General features: G+C 41.6%; 1 protein-coding gene across 1 annotated transcript in view; it reads left to right on the forward strand.

Annotated features, from left to right (window-relative positions):
* The first annotated feature begins 515 nt into the window (after window positions 1-515).
* The window catches only part of RFX2 (regulatory factor X2), a 98,835-nt gene continuing 76,087 nt past the window's right edge, over window positions 516-23,263 (forward strand). The window contains exon 1 of the mRNA XM_073323868.2: window positions 516-600. The gene's annotated coding sequence lies outside the window, so the exon portion shown is untranslated. The remainder of the gene's footprint in view (window positions 601-23,263) is intronic.

A 23,263-nucleotide genomic window follows, 5' to 3' on the forward strand; every position in this document is an offset into this window, starting at 1 on the left:
TCAGACCCCCATTAGCCCGTTACCCTTTCTCCCACAGCAGCGCCACCTATTACCCCCTCATTCCCGCCAGCCCCCGCCCCCATTACTCCCTCCCTCACTAGCCCCCGCCTCCTGGGCACCGAGGCTGTTGCCCGCTGGGCGGGGCGAGGGGCAGCAGCAGACCGGCTCCCCGCGCCGGGCTGAGGGGAGGCGCGGGAAGTCTCATGCCCCAGACTGACGGCTGAGGTGACCCCGTCCCCTGCTGGCCCCTCCCACTCCTGCACGGTCTCTCCTCCCTCCAGTTGAAGCGCCAAAGCGCGCGCCAACTCCCGGCCCCACCCCTACCCCCACATGATTGGCCGCGGCCCGCCCCGCCTTCTATGTGAGCGACAGCCCTAGGGCCAACCAGCCGCCGCGGAACCCAGACCCCCTCCCTCCCTCGAGAAGAGGGCGCGGCCTGCATGTGACGTCAGGCGAGAGGGTAGCAACAGTTGCCTCGAGACCCCGCGCGAGGCGCCATAGTGACCGTAGTCCTGGAGACTGTTACTTGCCAACGGTAGCAACACGCAGCCCCGGCCGCCTGAGCCCAGCGCAGCCCGGGGAGTCCGGCGGGGAGGGCAGGTGAGAGGGCAGGGATGGGATGGGGTCCCTGAGGGGAGGTGCCCCCACCCCCTTTGGGGTGCCACAAGACTGGCCATGGGGCTGGAGTGAAACTGGTTTTGAGGGCAAAGGGCAGGAATGGCTTTCGGTTTGTGCGGGGTGGAGGGGCAGGAGTGACTCCGATTTGGGAGAGGGCGGAGGGGGCAGGAGTGGCTCTGGTTTGTGCTGCGGGGCTGGAGTGACTTCGGAGGCATGCGGGGAGGGGCTGGAAGGACTGGACTGAGGTAGACTAGTGTGAATCTAATTCGCGGGAGGGGGCAGGAGTGACTCCAGGTCGGGAGATGGAGGGGGCAGGAGTTGCTGGATTGGTGTAGACGAGTGTGACTCTAGTTCGTGGGAGGGGGCTGGAGTGACTGGTTAGTAGGAGAGGGCACTGAGGAGCCTATGGAGGGACAGGGAGGCTGGAGAGATTCTGGCTTATGTGGGTGGGGGCTGGACTGACTGATCTGGAGGGCTGGGGCTGGAGTGAATCTTGTTTGTGTGGCAGTGTGAGGGGACCTGGAGTTTATCTGATTTTTAGAGGAGGTGGGACTGGAGTTACACCGGTTTGTGCCCTGGCTTTCTCCCTGGCTTTTGGCTGCATGTTATTTATTATTAATGTAACTTATTTTCCTGCTGCCTCTTTGCAAACTTTTTCCTGTGGGCGTTGGGAGCTGCTGCTCAGAGATTTCTCTGCCCAGCCCCTGCCTGAGGTATTTTTGGTGGGGGAGGCTTATTATCAGATGATGTACACACCACACTGGCCTTTTCTCTGTTTTGGAGAGAGCCTGCCACAACACCACTCTCCTCCCAACACTTTCTCCTGCCTTTTCCTTTTTAGTGAAATGTTGCCTTTAACCAATTGCATAGAGAAGGTGAATTAAGTGCTCTTACCCTTTCTCATAATACAAGATCAAGGGGACAGTCAGTGAAATGGAAAGGCAACAAATACGACATTGATTAAATGCTTTTTTTACCCAATGCATATGTAACCTGTGGAACTCACTACGGCAAGAGTTTAGCAATATTTTACAGAGGATTCGATAAGTAAGTAGATACTGAGAGCATCTGCTGTTTTCATTAGATAGGATGAGATTTTATAAAGTATCTCAACACTTGTGCTTCTGGGCATAAACAAACTTCCACTGAGAGAGTTTAAGAAGAAACTTCCCCTGTGGGTAGATTATTCCTTAATTGTTCACTACAGAGTTTCTTGCACTTTCCTCTGAAGCATCCAGTTCTGGCCACTATGAAAGACGAGGATATTGGATAAAATGGAGCCACATTCCTCTGAAACATTTTTTCCCATTTTTTTTAAGGGTTTGGATTTTACATTTTTTCTAATTTTTCTGTCTTTATCTCATCTAACTTTAATCTCTTTCCTTTCTTTCCTATCACTCTTATTCTGTAACTTTTCCAGTAACCACCATCATGCAAAATGATTTAATAGGTTTCTTTTAAACTCTGTTGCCTTCTCTTTAAAAAAAAAGAAATACAAATCAGCCTTGGGACTCAAGTGTGGCATTGAGTTGTGTTTCTTTACCCTCTGGTTATCTTGGAGGTGGAAGAATTGATACAAATGTTAGGGAGTTCAAAACCTCTAATGATAAATTATTTCTTCCTATTTTTGTGCCCTGAATTTCATGTTCTGATGTTTTGTTTTGAACAAAAGTATTCCCTGAAAGAACAATTAGTTGGTACATAGCACTGGCCAAAGTAACCCGTTCCTTCTTCTCCTTTTCACATTGTAAGTTTCTGGATGCATGGCATGAATGTAAATTAAAAAGAAGGAAAAATGGTAGCTGACTCAAGTAGCTTCTTTTTAAAGGAACTTGCATAAGCTTTGCTCCCTTTTTCCTTCTCCTCCTTTTCTCCTGGGTTTTTATATTAACTTCACATCTAGCAAAACTTGTTTGGTTTCCACCTGTCATTTATTTGATTCAATTCTCTGGAGCTAGCAAGTCTTACTCTCTGTTTTTCCTGCAGTTAGAGTAATATGTGAAAATCTTAATAGGAACTTTGTGAAGCAGGTGCAGGCTATTCTTCACTTGATTGCTCCTGTTTATTTTGAATAACACATGTTGTGATACACCAAATATCAGTGTAAGAGAAGATCCACCTCAAATGTGTCTATTTAAGACTGAGTTCCTGTAGACTGACTACATCATTCCATTCTTTAACTTAGATACTAAACATTCTACCTTTTTAATCTTTTTTTTTTTTTTAAAGATGCAAAATCTTGTTTGTTTATAGTACTTGAGGTAGAACTGAGTGAATACCTGGCAACAAATGATATAATTTATTTTTCTGCTCTTGGAATATCCACAAGCAGATTATTGACTTTTTCAATTACATTATTCAAGATTAACATGTTTTTGTTCAGTTTGTTTGAAAATTTATGAACTCTGATTGGACTAAGAATAGTTTCCTGTGAATATACAATAATTGCTACTCAAAATAACTTGATTAGTGGTGATTGGTTAGAAGGAAAGATAATCTTGTGCTTACAGCTTTGGATTTGGACTCCAAAGACCTTGCTCTAGTCCCTTAGGGTCAGGTTTTCAGAATTCCACAATTGGAACCAGACTTTTAAAAGTACCTAGCACACAGTAGCTCCCCCTGTGATACTTATGGCTACATTTTGAAAACCTGGTGCTGAGGTCTTTTTGAAAATCTTGATATTGCCAGCACTGTTCAAAAGTTATGAGAGTAATTTAAAAATAAACCAACATTTCTTGTTTAAAATGTGCCTTCTGTTTTTAGAGCCTCTAGACTTCATGTTTTCAAGCTCTACTCTGAAACCATGAGGGCTAGAAATGGACTCTTTTTAAAGGAAAGGTAAGAGTCTCATGTAATCACCTGACTTCAGGAATTGGGGCTTTGAGAAAAACAACAAATATAGTGAGAGTTGGCAACACTGACATATTTCTCTGTGCCTTGGTTCCCAGTCTGTAAAATGGGAGTGATACTGGTGCTGAGAGGATGAATGTTCATGAGATCTTCCAGTACTACAGAGGACTGAGGGAGGGGCATAGAAGATTGCATGGTATTGTTTCTGTTCTCTGAAAGTCTACACAAGCCCTTCTGGGTTGGCTATTTATATGCACAAATTTGAAATTCACTTTCTGTATAATCTAGGGTATGTGACTTGGAAATTTGTTTTCTGTGAGGTTTTGTGCCAGTTCTGTGTATCTCTTAAATCTTTGCTTTATCACAATAATATAGGACCAGACATGGGGAAGTTCTGAGCACCCACAACTTCCACTGAAATCAAAGGATGTTGTGGATATTTGGTATCTCTCAGGATCAGACCCTTAAATTGCAAATTTATAACATCAGTGCTAAAGGGAAATAAATCACAGTTGCTTATATTTAACCCAGACTGTTTCTTTTTATCTTCCACTCATATGATTTCTAAGCCAAACTTGTTCAGGACTGATATGAGACTGTCTCATCTCAATAGTTAACAACTGTTCCTTTTCTTGCTGGTTCAAAATTAATAATTGTATAGAAAAGCAAATTACTTTGGTAGTTTTTAAATAGCTTGATATTTGTAAAACTCCGGAAGACTGACACATCTTAGCTTTAATAGAGATCTGGTTTCTTTTTTTAAATACAGACTGAAAACATAGATGACCTAATTTATATTTTGTGCAATTCTCCAGATTTAGTACTGAAAATGTTCTCTGAATCCAAAAGTATCTTATGGAGCACAAAGACATATAATGATGAAGGCATTGCTGATTCAATAGCTTATCTTAATGCTACACTCTTCAGCAAAAGTTTCTGCTGAAGACTGCTGAGATATATTTAAACCAGTTTTCCCCTCTCTGCTTTTCTAGAAACAAATGCCAGCACAGTTAAAGTCTGGACACATGCCAGCTGGAGCAAAGTGCTGTCCTGAGTAGCATGATAGGACTTGAAGTGGGGTGCTGAGCAGACAGTCTAATTTCCTTGAGCATTGGTAACTGCAATCCTGTGATTTGAGGTTATATTTCTGATATGTGAAACATATGGATTTTTCTTTTGTTCTGTCTGTGCTTTGAGACTAGGTATTTTGTCTTATTTGCACTGGCAATTCTTTATTCCTGTGTTCAAACACTCACAAATCCACCTTATTGTCTCAGAATGTACTGGCTTTCTTCAGTTAAACTGTCCCAGTGTCTGTGTAGCATGTGAACTAATTATGATGTGAATCCGTTAATGGACAACATAATATATCTTTTCAGGCTGAACCATGTACACGTTAATACGTTTGGTAACTGGGAATCCTAATGTACAGGGAACCCACTTACAGAGAATTTGTGTTCATAATGAACAATGCAAGACATGAATTATTTCAGTGCACTGCACTGTGCGAATCGTATTTCCAGCTACAGGGAATCCTCAGCTTTGAATGAAGTTGTTCTATGAAAAACTTCTGTACTTTTGTCTCAGCTAGCTATTAAAGAACAAACAGAAAATACCAAAATTCTGTAGACGCCATTCAACTGTTTGTTTGTTTGTTTGTTTGTTTTTTTAAGTGTGTTGAGTTGCATTTAGACATATGATTTCATCTCTTCGATTAGTGAAGGAATTCTGTTACTTCCCCTTGTTTAAAGAATGTTCATATTTACTTATGACAGGGAGGTAGTCCTTTTTTTTTTTCTGTATGAAGTTGAAGAGCAAGGGACACTTTTGAGGTGTGGTGATGAGAATAGAGGGAAACATTTCAGGAGATTTCTGTGCAATGTAAAAGTGGTAGGACTTCTGCCAACCATGACCTTAAATTTTTTTTTGATTTGTGTTCTGTTGATTTGGTGCTAGGTAGGGTTTGAAGATCTGTACCAATGCCAAATAATGGCATTTGTAAAGTAATTTACATATCATAATGGGATTAGATTCTTTTATTGTTCTTCAGAAGAAAGAAAGTTTATTCTCCTGAGCATATCATTATCTAACGTATATGCAGGAAGACTTCCCAGCATAGTTGACTTCCTACTATACTTGTGTTAATCTCTGCTAGAAAATTAGCCTTCTCAATAACTGGGCATTGCAGTTACACTTTCAAAGGGACCAGTATCACAAAACACTATGGTGAAGATGAGTGTGTGGAAGACATGTGCAAGAAGTGTAACGAATCATCTGTGGATACATACCCTATGTGGATATTTACAAAGTAACAGCAGACAAAGAAAACTGATGTTCGCACATTCATCTTGTTCTCTTTGGGCCATTTGTTCGAATAATTATTTAAACGAGGAATAGCTTTTGGGACTGGGGATAGACTCTATAGATGTGATAGTACGTGTGTCCTCACTGTCATCATGTACTATCAGTCATGATGAAGATGGACAGACTCTGCCAGATTCATCCCTGGTGTAACTCAGTGATGTTCTTGGAGTTACCCCAAGGGTGAATTGGGCTCACTTTTATTAACAAATACATGGGAGCTAACTTCCAAAATCTTGCCCTATGTGTGGGGAAATGCATGTAGATGGATCCTAGTCCAAAATTGAATGTAGTCATGATCTTTGTGTCAGAGTTGGTATGTTATCCATTCAACTTCAAAGAGTACAACTGATGAGATTGGTTTTTATTACCATCACAGCTACTTGCATGTTACAACTAAATCTTCTGATGGGCTTATTAGGTGGTCTTCTGATACTTAAAAAAAACCCTGGGAAGCTCTGATTTTTTTTAAGGGATGGCTGGTTCCTTTGAAAGGAATGTGTTTATTTTAGTATCTTTTGAAAATGGCTATTATGCTGAAAGGGGCTTTTTAGAGGCTATGATCATATTTTAGTGAATTTAGGCTGGAGCAACTGCACGCCTCTTAGCCACCCACCTGTATCCAGAATGGCTAGTAAATCTAGAATCTTCAACCCTAAAGTGAGGATTAGTTACAGGAAAAGACGTGGTCAGGATACAATATTGACCTTATGAAATGTTAAGTCTGCATACTGGAAACAACCTCCAGTGTAGTAAAGCATGTATATACCTACTGAATATATATGGATATGCTCTCTGTTGCTTCTGCCTTCATGGAAACGTTATTTTTCATTGTCTGTCTGATTCTTTGTCTGTATTTGTGTGGTTTATTTTGATACCCATTTAGTATGAATCATGTAGCTTTGGCTGCATCTGGCTCTAAACACAGATGGCTTCCCATTCCAGAACTAGATTTTAAAGAGTACCCAGCTCGTATGGAAGTCACAGGATGGAATTAAGATGGGTCCTGCATTAATGTACAAATTGCTGATGGAACTTACTTCTGCAGAGGTACTGGAGTTGCTAAAAGAAAGTGTCCTGGGTGACTTCATTATCTGTGTGTCTGACAATTCTTAATTATTTGTATTATGGTAATGCCTACAGGCCTCAATAAAGGATCAGGTGCCCCATTGTGCATGGCACTGCACAGAGACATAACTTTAAGGCCATGTCTTCTACGCTGTGGGCACTATGGGGCAGTAGCAACCCTGTAGCGTAGACACAGACTACAGCAATGGAAGGAGTTTTTCCATCCGTGTAGGAACACCACCTCCTTGAGCAATGGTAGCTAGGTTGGCAGAAGCATTCTTCCATCAACGTAGCTGCATTTACACCGGAGGTTAGGTCTGCAATTTTTACAGCACTGAGCACTGTACCTACGTTGACCTAAGTTTTAAGAGTAGATCAGGCTTAAGAAAGTTCCTGCCTCAGAGACCTGACAGTCTAGGAGTGTGACAAGATACAGCAATAGAAAAGGACAGGGGATAAGGTGAGGTAATAGTATGCTTAACAAGTTCATTTTACCAAGTAGTAGCCTCAGCTCACCACCTGCCTAGGCATTGTCAGACAGCTCTTCAGAGTTAGCTTAAGATCCTATGGCCACCATGACAACCATGGGACTGTCCCAGATAGTTTCTGGCTCAACATTCAGCTGGCCAAACACTGGAATTTGGGTTTTGGGATGGAATTAAAGGTAACAGGGTAACTAATCTGTGGAACTTGCTGCTGGATGATATTGTTGAGGCCAAGACTTTTAGTAGGATTCAAAAAAGGTTTGGCCAAATGTGGTTAAGAAGATCCACATTTATGTTAGATGGGATGCAAAAAGAGATATAAACCTTCCTGCTTCAGAGCATCAGCCAATTGTTGACTGATGGGGGGCGGGGGTTGGGAAAACAAGGATTCCCCTATGGCACATTATTCCAAAGTGTTGAACTTTGGATGAGGAGGAGGTTGTTGTTTTGTACTTTTTCTCTGGAGCACTTTGTACTGGCCAGTGTCAGAGGCAGGTACCAAATTAGATGTGTAACTGGTCTGACCCAGTATAGCAATTCTTAGAGGTCATAGACTATCTCTTCAGTTCTGGGACCAGAGTAAAGGTCTTCTTTTGATAGCCATCCTCGGTGACTAATGGGAGTGTGCTAGGTTTCAGAAGTCTCTGAAGTAGAGCATTACCTTATCCACAGGCCACTCAGCCAGTGGATGGTGGGGGCATTTTATAATGAACTGTTATCCTAAACTATTGATGCAGTGGCTGTTGAAATCAGGGAAGTAGCCATTTAAATTTGCTGGTCACAATGGTATTTTGATTGTCTGCCACTGATGAAACAGGAGGAGACAATGATATAGCATTGGTGGCAGAAGTCTTTCTCACTGTGACCAATGGTATCACAAAAAGGTTTTGAAAAGATTATTTCATGGCTTTGAAGAAGAGTAACTTCACCTTCACTATAGCATAGCATTTGTTGGGCAGAACTGTACTGGGTGGTTAATCTAGCTAACTTGCATCTGGTGATGGCGTATCTCTCACTGAGGAATTTGCATGTTATTTTGCAGGTAAGGTTTCATAGAGTCTGCTTTAGCTATCTACCACTAACTTAGTAGAGGCCTGGGTTGCTGGCATAAAAGCTGAAGCTTTCTGCTTGGGTTTCAGCAGTGCCTCTCACTGAGGTTCTGGAGACAATGGAGGATGTGTGGGCTGAGAGTTAAATCCCTGTTTCTCTTGGCTGGGGTAAGCCAACATGGAGGTTTCAGAGCTTTACTGGAGTTGATTTTCAATTCTTACTCAAGGTGGGGAAAGATGTAGCATCTGCTAATGGAACAACTTTAGGTCTTTGTTCAGTTAATTGCTTGAGGACATCAACCTCTCCAGTTATCGTCTTTTCTCAAATATACCTTATCTGGTTGCATCTGACGAAGTGAGTATTCACCCACGAAAGCGTATGCTCCAATACGCTTATTAGTCTATAAGGTGCCACAGGACTCTTTGCTTGTTGAAAAGCTGAGTGTGAAGAAAGTCTAGATTCCTTGGATTTCCTTGGCCCTATTTAATGAGAACTTCATCCTGAGTATGATACAGAGATGAAGCCTGTTTTCTTTCTTATTATTAATTTGTATACTTTAGCACTTAACACCACTAGTGGTGTTAGGTGCTAAAGTTGTGCTAGGCTCTGTACATACACAGAATCTCCTCCTGGTGATAAATAAAGATCAGATATTTGTGCTGATTCTTTTAGGTCTGTCAGATGCCTCTAATACCATTGACCATGAAATATGGATGATGAGTTTGTAGAACCAGCAAGAGAAAATGGAATTGCTTGAGAGCTTTCTCTTCTTTGTGGGAGATCTCAGAGTCGTATTTGGGCAGCTTTTCTGCCTCTTCTGCTGAGTGTGTATGGGATTTAAGAAGGTTAGCAAGAAAGTGTGGGCTGCAGTATTTTCAGTATGCAGATGACACTCAACTCTATATTCTCCGATCTGTCATTTGGTGTAGAAAGACTTACCTGCTATCTAGATTAAAAGCTAGCTGACTGAGGCTAAACCCAGATAATGCTAGGTAATGCTGATAAGGTGAAGAAAGCACCAGAAGAAAGGGGAAAGATTATATCAGTCCCTCTGACTGCAGGAGTTTCTTTTTTATTCTCCAGAGGGTCTTCGTTATGGACAGTCTGGGCCACAGCTCACTGAGAGAAGCAGGAAGAAAGATTTAGCAAAATGTGGCAGATGGGCAAATCATCCTTTTGTTTATTTATTTTATTTTTTCCCTGCAGTGGCATTCACAAGGAAACTGAAGCAGGCAGCCAGATTTCATTTTTCTCTTAGGCCAGATGTAACGGTCAATGTAACTATCCAGATTCAGGAGTCTTTCAGGCAGGCAGTAAATTAATAAATTTCATTTATCTAGATTATGTTTTTGCTTGGCTAGAAAATAGAATTCTACACTAGCCTCTGATAAGGTGAAGATCACGAAAAATGCAAAGCAAGGAAATTCTGAGGTAAGACAGCACTCCTTATCTCAGCTACATTGTTCTTGGGCATTGCAGTTCTGAAGATTCTGTGTGAGACTGCCCTTCTCTTTCCAACTCCTTCGTCCTGAGTTGTTTTGTGATGTACTGACAATAAATTAACAGAACTTGAAATCCTCTCTGTGCCTAAAGACGCTGTGTATGCGCACACGCACGCACACACGCACATTGATTCTACTAATCTCTTCTTCAGTCTCTGAATTTAAACATATTTCCTATTTTGTTTCAAATCAAAATCCACCCAACACCTGAAATGTGGATCTTATCAAATATGCATGACCTTCAGGATGAACAACCATGGGGGGAGGTATTTCTTTAACAAGTGCAGATAATAAGAGGCAATAATGGCTTTTGGTCACCAAGTTAATTCTACAGAGCTACCTTCTGCCTGACAAATATTTATTCTTTTTAATATGATAGACACATTGCATTGTTCTCAAGGTTTGCACCAATGAGGGAAATGAAATGTCCTTGCTTTCACCCAGGTCTTGAAACCTTTACAGAAGTAGCAGCCTGCCTGCTGAATATATACTATATTTCCACAAAGGGTAGGAATAAATGGTCAGTTTTCACAGTGGAGAGAGGTGAACAGCAGGGTCCCCCAGGGATCAGTACTGGGACCTGTGCTGTTGAACATATTCATTAATGATCTGGAAAAGGGGATGAATAGTGAGGTAACAAAGTTTGCAGATGACATGAAATTATTCAAGACAGTTAAGTCAAAAGCTGACTCCGAGGAGTTACAGAGGGCTCCCACAAAACTGGTGACTGCACAACAAAATGGCAGATGAAATTTAATATTGATAAGTGCAAAGTAATGCAGATTGGAAATAACTGTGTGTACACACACACACACATATACAGTGATAGGTTCTAAAATAGCTGTTAGCACCCAAGAAAGAGAACTTGGAGTCACTATAGATAGTTCACTAAAAAGTTCTGCTCAACGGTCAAAAAATGTCTAACAGTATGTTAGGATCTATTAAGAAAGGGATAGAAAATAAGACAGAAAATATCATAATGCCATTATATAAGTCCAGGGTGCATCCACACTTTGAATACTGTGTCCAGTTCTGATTGCCCCAACTCAAAAAGGACATAGTGGAAATGAAAAAGATTCAGAGAAGGGCACCAAAGATGATCAGGGGTATGGAATGGCTTCCATATGAAGAAAGACTAAAAAGATTAGGGCTGTTCAGCTTAGGAAAGAGATGACTAAGTAGGGGTATGATAGAGTCTATAAAATCAAGAATGGTGTGGGAAAAAATGAATAGAGAGGGGTCACCTAATTAAATTAATAGACAGCAGGTTTAATACAAACGAGGAAGTACTTTTTCATATAACGCACAACTAACCTGTGGAACTCATTGCCATGGGATGTTGTGATGGCCAAAAGTATAACTGTGTTCAGAAAAGAACTGGTTATGTTCATGGAGGTTATGTCCATCAATGTGTAACCAAGATGATCACGGTTGCAACCCCATACTCGGGCAACCGTAAGCCTCTGACTCAGAAGTCGTGAGTGGACAACAGGGGTGGATTACTCCATAATTGCCCTGTTCTGTACACTGACCCTGAAGCTCTGGTATGGGCCACTGCCAGAGACAGGGCAAGATGGAACATGGTCTGGCCAACTGTGGCAGCTCTTGTGTTCTTATGTATTTAAAGTGGAGGCTTTTCTAGGTTTACTTCTTTTCCCAAACAGATACAAGTAAAGTTAATCCCTCTTCATGGTCCAGGCACCATCTGAGCCATTTGTTGCCCCCTGAAATTGATGATGTACAATCATCATTTATTAAGCACTGAGAATATGCTGGGCACTGTAAAAGTAAAGATAGCCCCGGCTTTGCAGTACTTACAGCCCAGGGTATTCAGACATTTTCTACCAGGCATAGAGTTTACTACTGGAATGTTGTTGTCTTCTATAAGATTCCTTCCAACAATACACTCAGCAGTGTTTACGGACAGGGCCCTAAAAGACAGAACACTCTGGAAGATCCAGAGCAGGGAGATAACTGATGAAAAAATCAAGTTATTATAACAAACTCACTTTTTGCATGAATCACAGAATTATTTGCTTGTACACTATGGCTATTAGAAGTTTATATAAGTTACTGGGCTTTAGGAGAATGTTTATATAAGTTACTGGTCTTTTAGGTGTGTTGAAAGTTCATTATTATAATAGAATTGTTATTATTGACTTGGTTTACTTATTCATAGTACAATTTTAATAAAGTGGAGTAAGTTGTTAAACAATTAAACAATTGTCCTTGGTATACATTCCTTAAAATGATGAAAGCCAAGTTGTCTATTAACACTCACTAGTGAAGGGGGTGAGATTTCAGTGCAGCCAATACTGGATATTAGTATTAGTTATTTAACAATTGTATATAGATAGTGCATTAGGTTTGCGTGGATTCTGGAATTTTGAAAGCAAGTGCAATGCCTAAGCATCATATATTAGAGGGATGTAACAAGCAGGAATAACTTTCTACAGATTCATTCTTTAGTGCTAATTATTAACTCAATTAAATAGCATTATCATTTTGTTATCATAGTGCTGAGAGGCCCCAATGGGGGATTGAAGCCATGTTATACTAAGCGCAGTACAGAAATATAATGAGACACAGTCCCTGCTTCAAAGAGCTTGCAATTTAAATGGACAAGATAGAGAAAAGAACTTCTCTTTGTCAGAGATGCTGGTTAATTCCCTTGTTCTAGCAGTAGTGTTTTGCTGGTCAGAGAAGCATCCTTATGGGATTGCAAGTCTCCATCCAGCGTTCTGCCTCTTTAACTGCCTGTGCTTAATCTTCCCTATTGATGGGGGTAACAGCTATAGACACAGCCTTTTAGTTATAGGGAGAAAGTGGGATGGATCCTAACACACTGTCCTTTAGAAAGACAAATGTCTTTCATGCTCATTAAGGTATTATCTAGTTGGAGTGTATAATACAGATAAACTTACTAATAACAAATAGACCCTCTTTAACCCCATGAGGGAAGACTGTGGAAAGTGAGCTTTTCTTTCTTTTTTTCCCTGGAAATAGGCAAACTTCAAATTAGAAATTCAAATTAAAGCAGTAAATTAGATATCTAAGATTCTGGTACATAATCCTTTATAAGTATACAGCACACTAGAGTGATGGCCAGGCTCATGTCTGTTTGTTTATTTGTCCGTAGTTATTGTAAGAGTGGATTGCAGTAGAGGTGAGTAGCAGATTGCTGGTTAATAGTCTCTGTAAATATATACTGTGGAAGAAACTCGGTGCTTTCCTGCATATGATCCAGGAGATGACAGTTGCACTTAAAAATGTGACATGCCTTATTACAATGTTCAGTTTTGTAAGATTGTTACTGATGCCTGATGGACAACTGCAGTTTGGCTCCCTGCTCAGCTATGTCATATGAGTTCTGTGTGCCTTGATCTGTAACATTTGGTTAATCGTTGGTCCCTCCCCCCCCCCGAGTGTATCCTTACAGCACATTCGTTAATATAGATAAGCTGTGCAGATTCCCTGGTGATCAGTACCATAGAAAAGCCTAGACATATAATATGTATCTATCATTATTATTTATTATTTGTATTATTGAAGCACCCAGGTGCCCCAGCCATGGACCAGGACCCCATTGTGCTAGGTGCTGTATGAACCATGGAACAAAAAAGACAGTTCCTGCTCCAAAAAGCTGACATCTAAGCACATGTGGGATGTATGTTGCACCAAGGAGAGCAGGCTTCACCATCCTAAAGGATAAAGGGGGTTGTGAAACCTTCCTGAGCTGTGTACCAGGCAGCCTAGAGGCCCAATCCCCACCAGAGTTCCCCCTGAAGTCATGCTACTCCTCTCCTGCTTTGGGTTTTGCCTTAATGACACAAACTAGCCCTTAACCTTTCTGTGCCTCAATTTATCCATCTACGTACTAGAAAAAAATCAATGCTGCTCTACCTCCTTGGAGTGGGAGGTGGAAAGAGGAGCTGGGTTGGTTTGTGAAGGATTAATTAATGTTTCTAAAATACTTTTGAGATCCTTGGGTGACCAATGCTTTATCCATGCAGTGTCTGCAATAGCTAGTGCTTTGTAGTACCTAACGACAAAGCCCCAAACCATTTGAATGACCAATCCCTCTTTTCATACATTTGTAGATTTCTGAAACATTTACATTTTGGGCTGAAACTTTCCAGCTATATAATGGAAGTGTGTGTATAAGTGAGTATAAATATTATAAATGTTTGAGAAAAGTTTATAGAAAAGTTGACAGAACATAATATTGTATGGGCAAGCTTTTTCAAAAGATGAAAACAAAACACTGGTACATGAAACCGTTCTTAAAGCAATCTAAATAGAGATAATTATTTCCAATCTAGAATTATTTTCAATTCCTGCCCTAAAACAGCAATATTTCTTTTTCTAAATGCCATCAAATACCTGTATTCAGATATCATTCATATTGTAATCCTTATTCATGTTCCCTGAAGAATTATCTAATGCTTTGACATGTGATATGTCTCCTATTAGTTAGTCTATTGTTATGGAATTTATCATAGTTTTCATTTTGGCAGCTGTTTAGTTGAACTTATATTCTGATCTCAGACATGCAGAACATTGTTCATGTTATACATTCTGTGAATCCCTCTTCAAATTCTCCTCCACCATTATATAAGACTGCGGAATGTCATATGTAGACAATTTCTTTCTAAAATTTCATTTGTAGCTCCTTTGATTTTTATATCTCAGTTGTTATGGAATATAGACCCATTTTCCACTAAGTCTCAGGTTCAGATCAGTCCAAACTGGCAGTGACTGAAAGTCATTATTACTGACTAATAACTGGTCTGTGTGAAATGAGTTGATGACTTTCTACCAGGTTCCTAAGTGCCACTTATTCACCTCATAAAACCATGTTCATAGCACCATTGTTAGTACCCTCAGCAAAGCATGAATGGGTACGGAGCTTGAGCAACCCTCTTGCCTTTGGAGATGGTGCTTCCATGTCAGCACTGAGACATGTTGATGGGTTACAAAGCCCCATGGCTCACTAAGAGAGGTATGTAAGAAATAATAGGATCAACTAATGTAATAAACATCGTATGTACATTAGAAGTTTTTTCCAGAAACCTTAGTCTAGTAGGGTACAATGGGTTTAGTGTATTTAAAGCCAACAGTGGGTTGAAAACAAATTTTGGAAGGTAAAGAATTCTCTGTATTAATCCTGTTTTATGAGTTTATAAGAATACTTTATTGATTTTTCTCCTGTAGAAACACAGTGTACAGACACAAAGAGGGATTTACAGAACAGGAGCTCAAGGCTGTGGGCCAGACTTTTCTGTTCTTCACAAATTGCTTCAAGCATCATTGCTATAATTTTCTTTAAGTAAGAGAACCAACAAAGACTCTTATAATAAATCACTTAAAATGTTTCCATGCATCTCTTTCTTGAGCAGCACCTTTGAGAAATCTCTCCATAGCTTTCTGAAAACATGTCAGAGGTTGAGACTAGCTGGCTCTGTGGCACATAATGTACTTGAAAAATACCTCTTATATTAATACTTTCCCCCAGCAATGTGTCTATTCCCTCTGTAGTATCTGTCACATGAGCAATTTAACTGAGAGTACAAGCTAAAGAAGACTGTTGGTTTTGTCTCTATTTCTGGTTGAATATATATAGGTGCTTCTAAAGTTCACATCAACACTATATGTGTGATGAATGACTGACATTCCCTAACCCCCATTTCTGTTACTGTGCTGCAGTTTATATTTAGCTGTGTGCATCTGTGTCTTTGGTGATTTGGGATGTGAGAAATGGTCTGAAGAAAATAATTCTGGTGACTAAATCCATCCTTGAAATATACTTATGTCCTTTCAATCTTCAGCATCCTAGATTAGAATGACTAATTTCTATTCCCAAATACATTTGTTAGTCTCTGAGGTGCCACAAGGACTCCTTGTTTTTGCTGATACAGACTAACATGGCTACCACTCTGAAACCTGTTTCTATATGCTTCTGTGCTTAGGTCATTATGTCTTTAATTATAGATCAGATCTTTGAGTTCACATGGTTTTATTTTGTATTCTGATGGCTCGCAGCTTACACCAAATGTATATGCAGTCTAAAGTCATGTTAACATATTAAATATTACCTGAGTTGTTGTTTTTAAAAAAACCCTCTCCTCATTAGTAATAAACGAATAATATAATTTGAGAGTGAACCTTTAGTCTGATTTAATGATCTTGTCAATTAAAAATATGCACTTGATGAAAAGTGTCACAGAAGTAAAGAAAGAACATAGTTTCCCACAGGCAAGTATAGAGCAGTTTATCACATTATTTGACAATAACTTTACCTTTTCTTTAAGGTATTAGCTTGGGACTACTTCACAAGCCATATAAGCTTTAAGGGTTGACTTCAGAGGAGTGAAGTTTTGGTATAGCCTTCCAAGGGAAGCAGTGGGGGCAAAAGATCTATCTGGCTTTAAGATTAAACTCGATAAGTTTATGGAGGAGATGGTATGATGGGATAACATGGTTTTGGTAATTAAATATTCATGGTAAATAGGCCCAGTGGCCTGTGATGGGATATTAAATGGGGTGGGATCTGAGTTACCCAGGAAAGAATTTTCTGTAGTATCTGGCTGGTGAATCTTGCCCATATGCTCAGGGTTTAGCTGATCGCCATATTTGGGGTCGGGAAGGAATTTTCCTCCAGGGCAGATTGGAAGAGGCCCTGGAGGTTTTTCGCCTTCCTCTGTAGCATGGGGCACGGGTCACTTGCTGGAGGATTCTCTGCTCCTTGAAGTCTTTAAACCACGATTTGAGGACTTCAATAGCTCAGACATAGGTGAGAGGTTTTTCGTAGTAGTGGTGGGTGAAATTCTGTGGCCTGCATTGTGCAGGAGGTCAGACTAGATGATCATAATGGTCCCTTCTGACCTGAATATCTATGACTATTATGCATGTATGTACGTAGGCAGGCAGTGTGTGTGCACCTACTCTGTATCTAAACTGTACCAGCTTTAATTATTTTATATTTTAATTTTATATAATTATTTAATAATTGTATTTATTTTATTTTAGTATATTTATTTATAATTTATTTTATTTAATTTATTTATAATTATTTTATTTATTTTTTTTATTTATTTTATTATTATTAATTATTATTATCATTATATTTGTTGATTTTCATAATTCCTTAGCTTCTCATACCATGTGATTTTATAAAAATGCAGGATTCTAACTCCTGTGGTTGTAAAGAAAAGCTTGAAAACATGTCCTGAGTATCCTAAAAGGCTCATAAGCCAGAAGGCAAATTTAAAAGAACCCAAAATGTTAACTTTTTTTAATCATGATTCTTCTGGGTTCTGACTCATGATTTTTGAATGCTTTAGGCTGGCAATAGTAGGTTCTGTTCCTGACTGTGATTCTGACTTGCTATTTGAATGTTAGGGTATTACTTATTGTCTCTGTATTTAGCTTTCCCAAGTAATGGGGATACCTGTCTCATAGGATATTGTGAGGTTGAATTAATGTTTGTAGATTGTTCCTCACATGAAAAGTGCTAGACTTATTCTTAGATAAATTAGCATTATGACATTATTGGTGAATCTGCCTAAAATCTCATACTAGGACATTCATATAATGTTACTTCTCATACCACAGCACTCTGTATGTGACCTTGTAAATTACTGCTGCATATTGTGCACTTCAACCTAACACAAAAGATACTCTGGCCTTTGATCCTGCCCGGTGCAGGTGCAAGGTGCTGCACATATAAGTGCAACGTAAAAATGCTAAGCAAGACATGGAACACAGGGGGCTCCAGTCCTGCATGAATAGATGGGGAGCAACTGTGTGATGATTGCGAAGTTAATTCTGCTTAGTAGCGGGACAGAAGTCCAACAGGAGTTAAGTCTCCCCACCTCCCATGGCTCCGTCATGTAGACGCACAAGAGTCCAGGATGGGCTTGTGTGATCCACTCTCCTTTGTGGTGGTGGTGTTTTAAACGCAGGATAATAGAGAACAATTAACAATCAGATGGATGCCACCATTCTGAGAGGTTGCAGAAGAAGGTTGAAAGATTTTAATTCTCTATTCATGGGCAGTGGAAATTAAAACTGTCATGGGTGTTGTATGATAAGTACTGTCATTTGGAGTTGGGGAGTTAGTTTAAGAGTATTTTCTTTATTAAAAAAAGACAACCTACCTTACAGGCCATGTGGCCTAGTGGATAGACCATTAGATTGGGAATCAGGAGACCTTGGATTTATTGTAATCTCTGCCACTGGTTTCCTGGGTGACCTTGGGAAAGTCACTTCCCCATCCCATGCCTGAGTTTCCCCATTAAACCCATCTCTAAAATGGGAGTAATCTCAATAGGGAGCCCTCCTTTACAGAGCATTTTTAAATACATTGACAAAAAGTACTACATGAGAGCTAGGTATTTTATTTATTTATTTTATTATTACAATGGTGAAAGATTTTAATTTTCAGTGCCTTTAAATGGTAAAGCCAGTTCTTTGTGTCCCACTTGTATTCTTATTTTCTTTACACTGGTATAAATGGAGTAAATAATTTGGCTTTAATGAATTTACACTTGATTTTACATCATGTTAAAAAGATCAGACTCTGGCCCTTCTGTTTTGAAAAATTGAGCTGGAAAAGGATTAGAAAAATCTACCCATTTGCCTACCAGAAGTGGAAAAGGCAGATGGTATCATCTGACATACCTCTTACTAAAGTTTATTTTGACTGAAGTCTGATATCAAGTAGCATCCAAACAAATATTTAAAGATATTACCATATTTGCTGATTTATAACTCTGTTGCGATACTTAGCTTGAATTAACAATGGTTATAAACTTGTTCTTATTGGCATGAATTCTATTTTATGTGTTAGTTGTTAACAGCAATTATTTGTGTGTAGTATTTTAAGCTAGTTGTTTCCTGCTATCACAGTAATGTGAAGCATGTTTTCACTTTTCCTCCAGCTCAATGACTAACTCATCTCGGATTTGGAATTGTTTGTAAGTGGTTGCAGTGCAGTAAATATCTTTCTTCCCTTCTCCGCCACACTGTTTTTCAGTGTGGAATGCCTTGAATCTTTATCTCATAATCCATAATGGCATGGGGGATTAACATATAAAAGCAAACTAATAATTTTATTTTAAAACTTCATTATCAGTTGACGTAGCCTGCTACTTGCAAAGACAGACAACTGGGCTGAAGGTCTCCAGAGAGATGTGATACTCTTAACATAGTTCAAATATCTTACAAATCTCGAAGCACACTTAGTACTCAAAATCACTTTATTTAGATCAGGGTTTCTCAGCCTGTGGGTTGTGACCCAAAACTAAGACACTAGAATATGTCAAAGGATTGCAGGACTGGCTAGGCTCAGTTCCCTTCTGTAGGCGTTGCGACCTGGTGCACAGGATCACAGCACTTCTTAGATTTGGACCAGCTGTCCCTCTGTCATGACAGTGGGGCCAGCTGGGCCAAATGTGAGTGAGTAGTGCTGCAACCACATGTGCCAGCTTGTGACTCCATTCACAGAAATTTGGCCCAGTGTGTACTCCATCAAGGTGGCTGGACCAAACTTCAATCCCAGATGTTACAATGCCTGGAGTGGGGAGCTGAGCCCTGCCAGCCCTGTGGGACAGGGGCCAGGGGAGAGCAGTTTGTGTCACATTCTCTGGTAAGTACCAGCCCCTCGATGCACCTCCCACACTGCAGTTGGGTGACACCCCATCTTTCATACCCCCGTCCTGTCCCTCCAACCCCAGACCCCAGTGTGCCTCTTTCCCATAGGTAGGCAATTTCCCCTCTGTCATCCCATCCATCCTAGCCCCCAGCACCCCAGATCTTCCCCCACTGCACCCCCAGCCCCTTCTATTCTCCAGCTCCTTCCCCCAGCACACCCACTTTACTCCTAGGACCCAAATTCTCCCTACCTCTTTACCCTCTGTCCCCCACAGACATTGTGTGGGAGCTGTGTGTTTTTGGGGGGTGTTTTAGCTTGCTACCCTTCCCCCTCAGTTGCCAGTTGGGGGATTCTCCAGCTGTTCACATCTGGCTGGAGCATCTGGAATCTTAGCTCTGAGCCCCTTTCCCTGCTGAAGGATCCCTGCAGGAGAGGGATCCAGGTCTGGGACCATCTCAGGGGGTCATGACAGGTCATCAAGATTTACAAATGGGTCCTGAGCCCAAAACAGTTGGAAAAACCACTGTATTAGATTACACCCCATTAACGACCTGTGAGTCAATGAAAATAGAAAAGGGACAAATATGAAGTTGATAGGAACTGAAGTCTAATATTTTTATAAATGGATTGAATTAATGTTTCCTTTGACTGTCCCAAAAAAGATACTCTTAATTCAACACTCCTTTTTTCCCCCTCCTCTTCCTTTCATCTTCTTTGTCTTTCTGGTGCAGAACACAAAGGTTCATGGTCTCAGTGGTGAGCTGGAGCCGGTTCCTACCAGTTCACTAGAACCGGTTCTTAAATTTAGAAGCCCTTTTAGAACCGGTTGTTCCACGCGGGACAAATGGTTCTAAAAGGGCTTCTAAATTTAACCGGCCAAAAGTGGCGCCTTAGGCGCCGACTCCATGGGTGCTCCAGCCCTGGAGCACCCAAGGGGAAAATTTGGTGGGCGCAGAGCGGCAGCTCCCTGCCCCAGCTCATCTCACCTCACCCCCGGCCCCAGCTCGTCTCCGCCTCCTCCCCTGAACGCACGGCCCTGCTCTGCTTCTCCGCCCCCACACAGGCTTCCCAAGAATCAGCTGTTCGTGCGGGAAGCCAGGGCAGGCTGAGAAGCTGGCGGCGGCTTCGCACTCAGGCCCAGGGAGGCGGAGGTGAGCTGGGGCGGGGGGGTGTGAGGAGGGCTGCCCACGCCGCAGCAGGTAACCCCTGGCGGGGGCACAGGGGAACCACTCCTCGCCCCAGCTCACCTCTGCCACCCTCGGCCTGAGTGTGAAGCTGCCGCCTGCTTCTCAGCCCTCCCAGGCTTCCTGCCGAACAGCTGATTTGCAGGGAGCTGGGAGGGGGGGGAGTGGCGCAGAGAAGCAGAGCGGGGCGGAGCGTTCAGGGAGGAGGTGGAGCGGAGGTGAGGTGAGCTGGGGCCGGGCATGGGACAGGGAGCTGCCAGTGGGTGCTCTGCACCCACCAAATTTTCCCCGTGGGGGCTACAGCCCCGGAGCACCCACGGAGTCGGCGCCCAAGGCGCCACTTTTGATGTGATCAGTGGGAGGAGCGGCCGCTCCCCCCCAGCTACACTCCCCTGCCCCTAGGAGCCAGAGGGACCTGCCGGATACTCCCTCGGAGCTGCCGCAGGTAAGCACCACTGGGACTCTCCACCTCGCCCCCCAGCAGGTCCCTCTGGCTCTTAGGGGTGGGGTGGGCACCCAGTACGGTGGCCCACGAGACCCTCCTGCCCAGTTCTGGGGGCAGTCAGAGGACAGGGGAGGGGGATGGATGGGACAGGAGTCCTGGGGGCAGCGGTGGGCAATGACCCCCTGTGGGGTGAGGAGGGAACCAGTTAAGATTTTGGCAGCTCATCACTCCATGGTCTGACTCCCACTGATCACCCATGTTGATTGGGGGGGGGAAGTAATGCTTTCATGTCATATTATTCCTCTTCCAATTTTCTTTTAAAAAATGGGTTCTTTAATGCACCCAATGAGAAAACATCCTTAAAATGAAGTTTTGAAGGTAGAGAGGTATAATAAAAGCTTTCCTCTTAAGATGCTGTACCAACTGCAAAGCACGGAGGGACAGAGGAAAAACAGCTAGTTCATGCAGAATGGAAAGGGGAATTAGGTGACCTGGGCAAAACTCCTTTGGAGCAAAAAATGCATTGACAGTTTTAAGGTCCACACCAAAGAGACAGAACACTGGTTTTTCAAATCTCCTCTGAAAGGACCTCCCTTCTCACACAACAACCAAACTTCATGGTACTCAGTTTATCAATAGCAGAAGAATGGTTGTTCAAGGGAGTCCAGGTATTTCTAGCCCAATGCTTGCACAACAGAAGGAACTGAATTGGTGATGCTGAATACAGTTGTGGAGTATGCCTTCAAATCCTGCTTCTGATGCTACCAGTCTCCAGTTGCCACAGCTCAGATGAACATCCTCCTACCTCGTTTCCTCTTTCCAGATTCATCCAGTTTTGATACAAAATTGATGTAGATTTTGTGACTCCCTTTTAAGCCAGTGCTGATGTCATTTCTTTGAGTAACACTGAACCTCCTTCTGCTGGGAATACAACAATAATCAGTTTGACCGACCTTTGAACTGTGGATTATGTTTCTGTTGTAAACTTGCAATCCCTTGGCTGGACTTTCAGGAGAGTTCCCCTCCCCTTCAAGCACCTAATTTGTGGCTGCTCCATTTAGCTACCCAAAAGGGGAGCTGAGCTTTTGAAAGAGCTGGACCCTTCTTCCTGTTCACGATATGTATGCAGATGTCACTGTTACACAAAGAAGGCTACCATGTAAAGTTGAGTTTCTTGACTTCTGGAGTGATCTGAATTTGCCAAGCTATTATGTTTAGGTAGATGAGATGGGTTCTAGCATAGCACGGGAAAGCCACCCCAGCCCATAGTGTTCAAAATGTGGAGGTCAGTGCCAGAAACTAACAGCTATTGTGACAGGCTGCTGCTGTCTGAAATACGTATTAAAAAAGGAAATAAGAGACTGTCTCAACAGTTATGTTTTGAATTATTCAGTGCAACTTTCATTAAACATGTTAATTTTCTGTGATCACCAGGTTGACATACACTGTTTAAGAACTCGCTTCTTACTGAGCGTTCTCCTCCTCCTTTCTGTTTCACTGATCAAACTGCATTATACATGCTTTTGTTGTTGCAGGTTTCGGAGTAGCAGCCATGTTAGTGAGCTGTAGCTCACGAAAGCTTATGCTCAAATAAATTTGTTAGTCTCTAAGGTGCCACAAGTACTCCTTTTCTTTTTGTTGTTACAGTCCCTGTCATTGAAGGAGTCTTTTTTGCTAATGTTGTGCTCTCCCATTGTTATCGGCTCTGCTGATTAGTTGTTGCTGCAAGTACGGTAACTTTGCCTTCAGCAGTGTAAGGCTATTCTTGCTGTGGAAGATTAGTTTGCTTTTTCTCCCTTGCAAAATTTAGTTACTACTTATAGTCCTCAAAAATGTATTCTGCAAGGTAACTATAAGTACTTGTGACAGACTGCACATGAATATCCTCTTCCAGTGCCATTCCCACTTGCAGTTCACAGAAGTAATTTACTAATTATCTAGTATAGAACTATATATTAGATTTTAGTTAACACTGAGACAACTCATTTTAAGAGTGGGGAGTAATACTTAAATCTAGAGGTTTGTCAACAATGACATTTCATAAA

The sequence above is a fragment of the Lepidochelys kempii genome, chromosome 25 (assembly GCF_965140285.1).
Source record: "Lepidochelys kempii isolate rLepKem1 chromosome 25, rLepKem1.hap1, whole genome shotgun sequence".
NCBI classification, from domain to species: domain Eukaryota; kingdom Metazoa; phylum Chordata; order Testudines; family Cheloniidae; genus Lepidochelys; species Lepidochelys kempii.